Source organism: Hyperoodon ampullatus (assembly GCF_949752795.1).
Source record: "Hyperoodon ampullatus genome assembly, chromosome: X".
Lineage (NCBI taxonomy): Eukaryota > Metazoa > Chordata > Mammalia > Artiodactyla > Ziphiidae > Hyperoodon > Hyperoodon ampullatus.
The window spans coordinates 131,081,046-131,090,625 of record NC_136913.1 but is presented as its reverse complement, the minus strand read 5'-3'; the positions used below and the strand labels follow the sequence as shown (position 1 = coordinate 131,090,625).

The 9,580-nt window shown below is 45.1% G+C and overlaps 1 pseudogene across 1 annotated transcript; it reads left to right on the top strand.

Moving 5' to 3' along the window:
* The first annotated feature begins 7,519 nt into the window (after positions 1–7,519).
* LOC307069841 (ADP/ATP translocase 3-like) lies at positions 7,520–8,955 on the top strand (annotated as a pseudogene). The gene is made up of 2 exons: positions 7,520–7,574; positions 8,098–8,955. The product of its transcript is annotated as an ADP/ATP translocase 3-like (transcript).
* Positions 8,956–9,580: the final 625 nt, after the last annotated feature.

Genomic DNA, 9,580 nt, shown 5'->3' with positions numbered 1-9,580 from the left:
ATCCGGACTGGTTGTGATCCGTCCCCGTTTGGACGGTATGTGTACCGCGCACACGTATTCCCTGCAGGAATCCAGGAGAAACACCTTCTGTTCCCCAGCATCCTGTGGGGAAGGCACTTCCTGAGCCGTTCAGGCTTGTGAGGGGCTGCAACAGGCTTAGCGGCATCCCCATCACTTCTCAGAGCCTTCCTCCTTCGGCCAGTCAAGAGGCCGCGCTGTCTGGACCACTGCCCTCTGCTGGTGGGAGGTCCTAGTGCGGTCACAGACTTGGAATCTAGCCCCCTGTCTCTGTGAGCCTGACAGTTAAAGCTTCTCTCCTCCAGGCTTTTAAGGGTATTTGAAACAGTAAAGACAGTCCGATATACAGGTAATTTTCCTTAAATGCTTAGGAGTGTTTGATTAGTTTTGTAGCCAATGTTTAAAGGTTTGGAGAAAGTTACTTTGTCAAATCCAAAACTAACAAGGGAATATTCATTCAGAGGAACCTTGGCCATTTGTCTTTCTAAAGTTATTATTATTAGCTGGCTGCTTTAAAGTTCATAAGATTGATTTAAAGGGCATTAAACAGAGTACAAATAGCAGTGACTATTTCTGTGTCTTCCCCCTTTCCCCTGAGCCTTACATACAACCATTGCCGGCCTCTGACGTGGTCTAGGGCATCTTGATCTCCAGTCAGTCTCTGTCTCCATTTTCCCAGCATCCTGCCATGCATAGCCATCCCATGTCCCCTAGATTTCTTGTGCACCACGGTGATGGCAGATTCATTACAGCTTTAAGATTCTGCCAATGTGCCACTAATTAATTAAGAATTTATTAATATGGTCCCTTGAATCATTGGCCTCTGACCAAGCCTCTCCCCTAGAGTGCTCGCTTAAAGAATGAGGGCCCTATTCACTGTTGCTTTCCTTTGTCTACCTCACAAACCACTCACAGGGGAGTAAACATTGATCCAAGTCCTCAGATTCCCCTTTAATTTCTCTTTCCATTCCTCAGTCACAGGGAGATCCCCAAGGTCAAAATCTTTATGCATTGTTCCTACCGCTGGAGCCTGTGGATCCAAGCATGTTGGCAATTGCCTCTCCAAAGCTCCTACCTACTCTGTGACCATCTGACATTTAGCACTGGCACACTAGGTGTGTATGGAAGTTGTGGCTGACACTTAAACAGTTAGACTTGGTCCTGTATGAGTTTTCTATGGCTGCTCTAACAAATTACCACAAACTGGGTGGTATAAAACAACAGAAATTTATTCTATCACAGTTCTGGAGGCCAGAAATTCAAAATTATTATCACTGAGCTGAACCCAAGGTTGACAGGGCTGAGCTACCTCTTGAGGCTCTAGAGTAGAATTCTTCTTTGCCTCTTCCAGCTTCTGTTGGCTGCCAGCATTTCTTGGCTTGTGCCTGCATCACTTCAAGGTCAGCCTTCAAGGTCAGCATCTTCCAATCCCTTTGTGCTGCTTCACATCACCTTCTCCTCCTCTGTATGTATGTATGTGTGTGTGTGTGTGTGTGTGTGAGAGAGAGAGAGAGAGAGACAGAGAGAGACAGAGACAGAGACAGAGACAGAGAGAGAGACAGAGAGAGAGAGAGAGAAAGAGATCTCCTCTGCTTCTGTCTTTTTTGTTTGTTTTTTTGCGGTACACGGGCCTCTCAGTGCTGTGGCCTCTCCCGTTGCGGAGCACAGGCTCCGGACACACAGGCTAAGTGGCCATGGCTCACGGGCCCAGCCGCTCCGCGGCATGTGGGATCTTCCTGGACTGGGGCACAAACCCGCGTCCCCTGCATCGGCAGGTGGACTCCCAACCACTGCGCCACCAAGGAAGCCCTGCTTCTGTCTTATAAGGACAGTTGTGATTGGATTTAAGGCCCATCCTGATAACCTAGGATAAGCTCCCCATCTCAAAATGCTCCCTTCCCCTGATATCTTCTGTTGGAAAGTTCCTGCAGATAAGTGTGTAATAAATCCACGCAGTAAAACAAAGTCTTGGCTTTCTGGTTGAAAAATTATTCTTGACCTTTATATACCCGTCCCCCAACCTGGGAGCTAATAGCTCCTGGCCCCAGGTTTGAAGGGAAAGGGTGATTCTTACAGCCACCAGTCACCGACAGTCCTCCATAGGAATAGTCTTAAACTTTTCATATGCTTCATAGTGTCACACTTGCAAGACAAACAAGCTTCTCTCTTATTAATATAGACTTTGTCTCATGACATAATCTCAATGTCATAACATGCCATTCTTCACATAAATTATGCAGGGGTAAAGATGGAGAAGAATAGAGCACATGAAGGGGATGCAGAGTCACACTCTGTCATCTTCAGCTCCGTGTGTAATATTGTGTCCAAAGTTTGCATGTGTACACACCAAATGATAACAGTGTTTACCTTTGAGGAAGAGAGCGAGGTTCAGGAAGGGGGTCAAAGATGGACTTTTGCTTTTCACTCAATTGTATCACCTAATATTGTAAGCACTGAATAAATGTTTTGTTTGTCCAAGTAAAAAAATAAAAGATAAATATATGTGACTTACCAATCAAGAGGGAAAACAAGACACAAACAATACTTATAGAATGATTCCATTTAAATAAAATAAACCAAATTATATATATATGTTTATATGTATGAATGTTGAAGGAATAGGCAGAGCTCTGGAAGGATGTTCACAGAGGTGGGAGTGTGACTCTCAGTGTTTCTTCTCTATACTTCCCATTGTTTGAATTCTTTACAATGAAAATACGGTCAGGCAGTATGATGGTTGATTTTATGTGTCAACTTGGCTGGGCTGTACTGCCCAGTTGCTTGGTTAAACATGTATCTAGATGTTGCTGTGAAGGTATTTTTAGATGTGATTAACATTTGAATCAGTGGACTATAAATAAAGCTGATTATTTTCCATAATCTGAGTGCACTGCATCCAAAGAGTTGAAGGTCTTAAGAGAAAAGACTGAAGTCCCTCAAAGAGGAAGAAATTCTGCCTCCAGACTGCGTTTGGACTCAAGCTGTAACATTAACTCTTCCCTGGGTCTCCAGCCTACCTGCCTGCCCTGAAGAAGTCAGGTATCTATATATCTATATCTATATAACTGTTTCAAACACGTACATTAGAGCTGAAAAGGCCTGGCTTGGAATTGCAGCTTCACCGCTTCTGTGTCCTTAACCAATTAAATTCAGCTTTATAGATTTCTACTTACTCATTGGTATAAACAAGGGAAATAATGGGAATAATCAAATGATACTGTGCCTGGTACACTGAGCATTATCACAACTCAGCAAATGCCATTTATTGTGATTAAAAACGTTTTTCATTTTATGCTAAGAAAGCAGTAGGAAGCAGTTGAAGGGTTTTGAGCATGGAAGTAACATAATATGATTTGTTTTTTAAAAATAATTCTGGCTGCTATATGAGGAATGCATAAGAAGGAGGCAAAGTGGATACAAGATCAATTTAGGAGGCTATTGGACTAATATAGGGGATATATGGTCATAATTTGGACTACATGGTGGTAGAAGAGAGGAGAACAGGTGGTAAAATTTGAGAAACATTGAAAGGGTCATGATTTTATTGATTTGACTTCTGCTTATGGGTATGACAGGGTACTTTTTGGCAGACAAATGCTCCTATAGAGAACAACAGGAAAATCCCATTAAAACATGACATGTGTCCCCACCACGAAAAATAAATGATAATTATGTGATGTGACAGACATATTAGCTAACCCTAAGGTGGTAACACATTGCAACATATAAATGTATGAAGTCAACACATTGTACGCCTTAAGCTTACACAGTTATACGTCAATTATATCTCATTTTAAATGAATTTTTAACAATAACAGTAATGTAGAATAGTGGCATGAGGGTGGACTAGGACTGAATATAAGTGAGGAGGGTCAAGGGGGCTCTGTACCTAAAGCTTACCTTCCTGGTGGATTTGTTACCGCGTCCAAGCTCATACTATTTGGCACATGACAGGCCAATAAATGGAGACACAAGGTGTTGAGGCAAGGAACAATGACTTTATTCAGAAAGCCAGCAGACTGAGAAGATCGCAGATTCATATCCCAAAGAACCATTTTATGCAAGTTAGAATTCAGGCTTCTTTTATACTAAAAGGGGAGAGGGTGTGGCTGGTTGTTGCAGACCTCTTGGTGCCGGCCAGACCTCAGAGAGGATGTGATAGTCCCTTGTTCTTGCAGGTGTCCACGTAGGTCAGGTCACGAAGTTCCTGTAAACCTTCAATAAGACAAATTTTATTTTCTGTTCTATAACGTTTTATGTCTATATGAATGAAAGTGTTATGGCTTTAAAGGTTAAGCCTGGGAGGCAGAGCCTTGAGAAAAGACTATTGTATATTTCAGGCTATAGGCAATGTTCTCTTACTGATTGAAGAGACAAAGGTTCAGAGCCAGCATGACTAAGCACAGAGATTAGAGCTAAAGGAATAGATCGAATATGGAGTTAGGTTTGTTCTTCTCTGTTACAGATTCATGGGCGTTTGGTTTTCTACTATTCCTTGGACTGTTAATGTACATGATACATTATCTTTCTTTTGCATATATGCAATATTTAATAATAATAACATTCTAAATAGCAAAAACAATTTTTAAAAATATGACGAAAAAGATCAGTTTAAACCACTGGAGACCTACTGAAGTGATCAGAACTTAAGGGGCCAACGTGCAGGAGAAAGGAGAACCATGGAAAGGTACACTGGTATTTTGCAGCTTCTTCTCCTCTGGGGACATTTGCCAATTCTAGGGCAGTGAAGGAGGCTGAAAATCCAGGCTTCATCCAGGTAGATGGATATATCTGGGGACCAAAAAACCAGCACGGCTTTCAGTGGTCTCACAGGCCTGGAGACACAAAATTGGAGACTTTAAGGAGCCAAGATTGCAATGACAAAGGAGAGGTAGAGGACTGAGTCAGAAGCTAAGGAGCTAAGCAGAAAGCCTTTCTAAGACAGAGAAGAGTTTTGTCTCATGTTAAGGAAAAGAAATAAAAGGTATTCATTATTAGAAAAGAAGTCAAACTGCTGTTATCTGAAGACAACATTTTCTAAGTAGAAAAATCTCATAGACTCTACCAAGAAAAAGCTGCTAGAAGTAATAAGTGAGTTTAGCAAGGTTGCAGGATACAGGAGGGAGGAACTTCAAAAAGGTATGAGAAAGTTTTATCAAACTGTACACTTTAAATATGTGCATTTTAATTATACCTGAGTAAAGTCATTTAAATAAAGATTAAGTGAAAAAGGAGATGACTGACAGATAGGTAGAGACAGAGAATGGCAATGCCTGAAGGCCCTGAAGAGGTTGGAAAATGACCACAGCGGGGAGTCTGTAATCAGAGTGGGATGCTTGAATCACTGATTATCAAGGTGGGGGCAGTTATAGGAGATAACAAAGCCTGGAAAGTGGCAGCAGAAGTGTATGGCTGAGGTAGAGGTCACTTCTGTGCCCACTACATACTCCGTTATTTTTGCCTGAGCACAACCTCCCTCACTCTTTGCCTGGCCAGCTCCTACTCATCCTTCAGGTCTCAGCATCCACGTCCCTTCACCAAGGGCACCTCAACTGGCACTCCTGCCTCCATCTAACTTAAGTTCCTCTCTAACATACTCTTGTAGCAGTCTTGTAGTACTTGCCTTTCTCAAGCACTTAACATAATGATTACATATGTATTTGTGCAATTCCTCCCACAATTCAAAGCTCCATGACGGCAGGAAGCATGAGTGGTTTCGCTATCCATGGTATCTCTAGCACCTGGGGCAATGCATGGCAGAACACCGCTATATACATATTTATTGAATACATATTTATTAAATATGTAACAGGATGTTAAATGGAATGTTGCCTGTCTCCTCAGGGATTTAGCCCAAACCTGAGGACAAGAGGTGCTAAGTCCCTGCACAGTCTCCGTTCTCAACAGAAATACATCAAAATGCTTGTTATATAAATCAGCCTCAGATGACCTCTGTGTATTGGCCCCTCGCTTTTCTATTTCTATTTCTCAGGCTGAGATTCATTAGCTCAAAATCCCACTGGTGCCAAACTCCAGTTTTTACACATTAAATTATTTTTAAAATAGCCCAAACTAGCAGATTATTAGTCAGTTAGGGCCTGCCTGCCTTGCAATTCCCAGGACACCTTACCCCACATCCGCTGGCCATTGATAAGATGCCAAGCCACTGGTGCCCTTCAGAATTCTCTGACCTAGAGACTCCCTGCCATGCTGCTGAGTGCCATCACCAAGACATTTAAGCCTCCTCTCATTCCTCTCCCTTAACAGTTACCTTACCCTCCTCTCCTTCTGGGTGGTGTTTCCTTAGCCCACCCATAAGCCTCTGGATGGTCTCATGCTACGGAGCACATGCAACCCAATAAAGCTTGTTGCGTGTGATCAGCTCCCAAATCCCTCAAACAAACCCCCTACAGTGCTGAATTTACTAAAATATGGCAAAGCCACTTCAGCAAGCACCATCCCATCAATGCTATTTAAGAGAAGATACAATCTTTGGAAGGTAATTTTTAAAAGAAAGTTTTAGGAGGAAAGATTGTTTTGGCTTTTCTCCTGCCTTCACCATGAAAGAAGAGAAGGAGGAGTACTCTCTATCCTCAAATGAAATGTGTCCGTTCAGGTCCTGCAGGAAGCCAATATGGAGTTAGAAAGTGCAAAAGATTTATTGAGAAAGATAAAGGGGGGTAGGCAGGAAGAGCCTTCAGACCACAGTGAATGTATGACACCTGTGGAAGGAGAGGGAGATGGAAGAAGGGCTGGAAGGGAGCGCCTTAGACGATGGTGCAGCTTTGAGAAAGTCTTGGCCAGCCCGCTGGGAGCTCTGGTGCAAAGACGGCCCATTGAGGAGTCCCACATTGAACAGAAATAATTCTAGTAGCCCTGCTCTGCTAAGTCGTAGACTGGGTGCTGCCTGGGAATAGCATGACCTCTGTGTAAATGCTGCAGTGGATCCTGAAAACATTGCATCTGGACGCTGTCAGCTGACTGCACTCCTCTCTTAAAGTGACATCTAAGTGGTGAACTTCCATAGCTGCCCCAGTCTGCCCCTTGTGCCACACAGATCCACTATTCCATATACATATGTTCAGGGAGCAGTTTCTCTGTGGTTCCCACGTGCCTTTCTTGAGTGTCCACTTAGAAGAGAGAAATTGGTGGGACAAAGTACAACGCCATTGATGCAGTTGGTCTTGCAGCTGCGACAGCTACTCATTACCTCCCTCCTCCACTGCCTCTGCAGTCTTGGTCACTTTCCCTCAGCCCTGAGGTTTGAATCCCTGGTATCCATACCCTTCTCAGGGCAGAATTGCTGCACTTGGCCATTCACAGGCACAAATGGGCAAATGAGTACCAAGAGTCACCTAAGCACATCCTCTGTGTTCCGCACATATTCCTGCCTGCCCCAGCTGTAAGAGCAGTTCTACCTCTTCCTTGATAAGTGTTGGTTACCCCTGCTGAAATGGTGACTCTTCCTGCCTGCTGGTCTCTGGACACAGGGGACAAAAAAATGCCGGGCAGCAGTCATCTCTATAGGTACCACAGGACTCTGGCTGTGTCTCCTGGTGAGAGTGCACTGTCTTTAGGGACCAGAATATCCTCCCCTGCAAAGTCCAGAGCTAAGGAGATGTGACACACAGTGCCCACCTGAGTAGGTCACTAGGGAAGATGGAAAGTGGGGCCACTCTAGCTTCTACCCCTTGGCTCCCCGTCCCACGTATTCTTTCTATTGGAGACACAGTGCCACATGGAGGTCTCAGATACAGTGCATATATTGCATTCTGGAGGATGGCACCCCATCACTGCAGAGGATCACCTCTAAGCATGTGCTTTAGCTGCACCTTCAGCAGCACATTGTGGCATGCTACAAAGGTAGCAGCTTCTGGGTGATGCAATGTGTGATACCAGAGGATCCCACGCTCATGCGCCCACTCAGACACATCCTTCAGTCTGAAGTATATCCCCTGACAGTATACCATCTTGTATGGGATGCCGGGCCTGCATTTTTGGTCCCAGCGGCAACAGGGCTGACCAGCAGCGCCCACCCTCCAGCTCTCTGTGCCTCCGCTCTGTTCTCCACTCACTGAGCTGCCCGTTCTGCCACCACAACGAAACAGGCCCTCTCCTTTGCCAAGGACTTCCTGGCCAGAGGCATTGCCGCCACCATCTCCAAGATGGCTGTGGCCCCGATGGAGTGGGTAAAACTGCTGTGAAGGTGCAGTACACCAGCAAGCAGATCACAGCCGACAAGCAGTACAAGGGCATCGTGGACTGCATTGTGCGCATCCCCAAGGAGCGGGGTGTGCTGTCCTTCTGGACGGACAACCTGGGTCATACACTACTTCCCACTCAAGTCCTCAACTCCACTTTCAAGGATAAGTACAAGCAGATCTTCCTGGGGGCCTTGGACAAGCACACGCAGTTCTGGAAGTATTTTGCTGGCAATCTGGCCTCTGGTGGGGTGGCCAGAGCCACCTCCTTCTTGCTTCGTCTACCCCCTGGATTTCACCAGAACCCACCTGGCGGCTGACTTCGGGAAATCTGACATCGAGTTCAAAGGATTAGGAGACTAGTGAAGATCACCAGGTCTGATGGCATCTGGGGTCTATGCCAGGGCTTCAGCATCTCCGTGCAGAGCATCATCATCTACCAGGCCACCTGCTTCGGCATGTACAGCAGCGCCAAAGTCATGCTCCTTGGCTCCAAGAACATGAGAGCGGTGGCCAGCATGGTCTCCTACCCCTTCAACGCCAAGTGGTGGCGGATGATGATGCAGTCAGGGCACAAAGGAGCCAACATCATGTACAGGGGGACCCTTAACTGCTAGCAGATCTTCAAAGACGAAAGGGGCAAAGCCTTCTTCAAGGGCGCCTGTCCAACGTCCTCTGCCTCATGGGTGGTGCCTTCATGCTGATCCTGTACGATGACCTGAAGGAGGTCATCTAGGCCCCACCCCTCTGGACACACAGACCAAGAGAACCACGTAGAATACTTAACTTTTATGGACAATTGACCTTCGAGAAATTTCACCATGTTTGTGATCACGACCATTGGCACACTGTGTCCATGTATTGATTAGGGAGGGAGTGGAATCATGATGTCTTCATGGGTCCACAGGTGAGGCAGCTCCTACCAGACCTAGACTTCAGGTGGTCATAGGACCAACTTCTATTTAAGTATTTATTTTAAAAAAATCATGTCTCCCATTTGTACTTGAGCATTATTATCTTTGGCACAGCCAAATATTTGCAGTTATGTTCAATGTTGGGCATTCTGCTGCAAAACAATAAAACCAGGACACAGACAAAAGAAAAACAAAAAACATCCCTTGTACCTCCACCCTAACCCATTTAGGGATTTAGATCTTCCCTCCCCCTTTTCTTTCAGGGACATCCCCAGGTGTGGCTAGAATGTAATTGCCATCCATTTTCAACTTGTACCCAAAGACCAAATCCATCCAAAAGCCAAGCTTAGACCTTTTCCTCCTTCTTCATCTGGCTGTATGGGATCCTGTGGCCATAGTGTGAGCTGAGGGAGGAGCTCTGGTATGACTGTGATGGGTAACATGAGG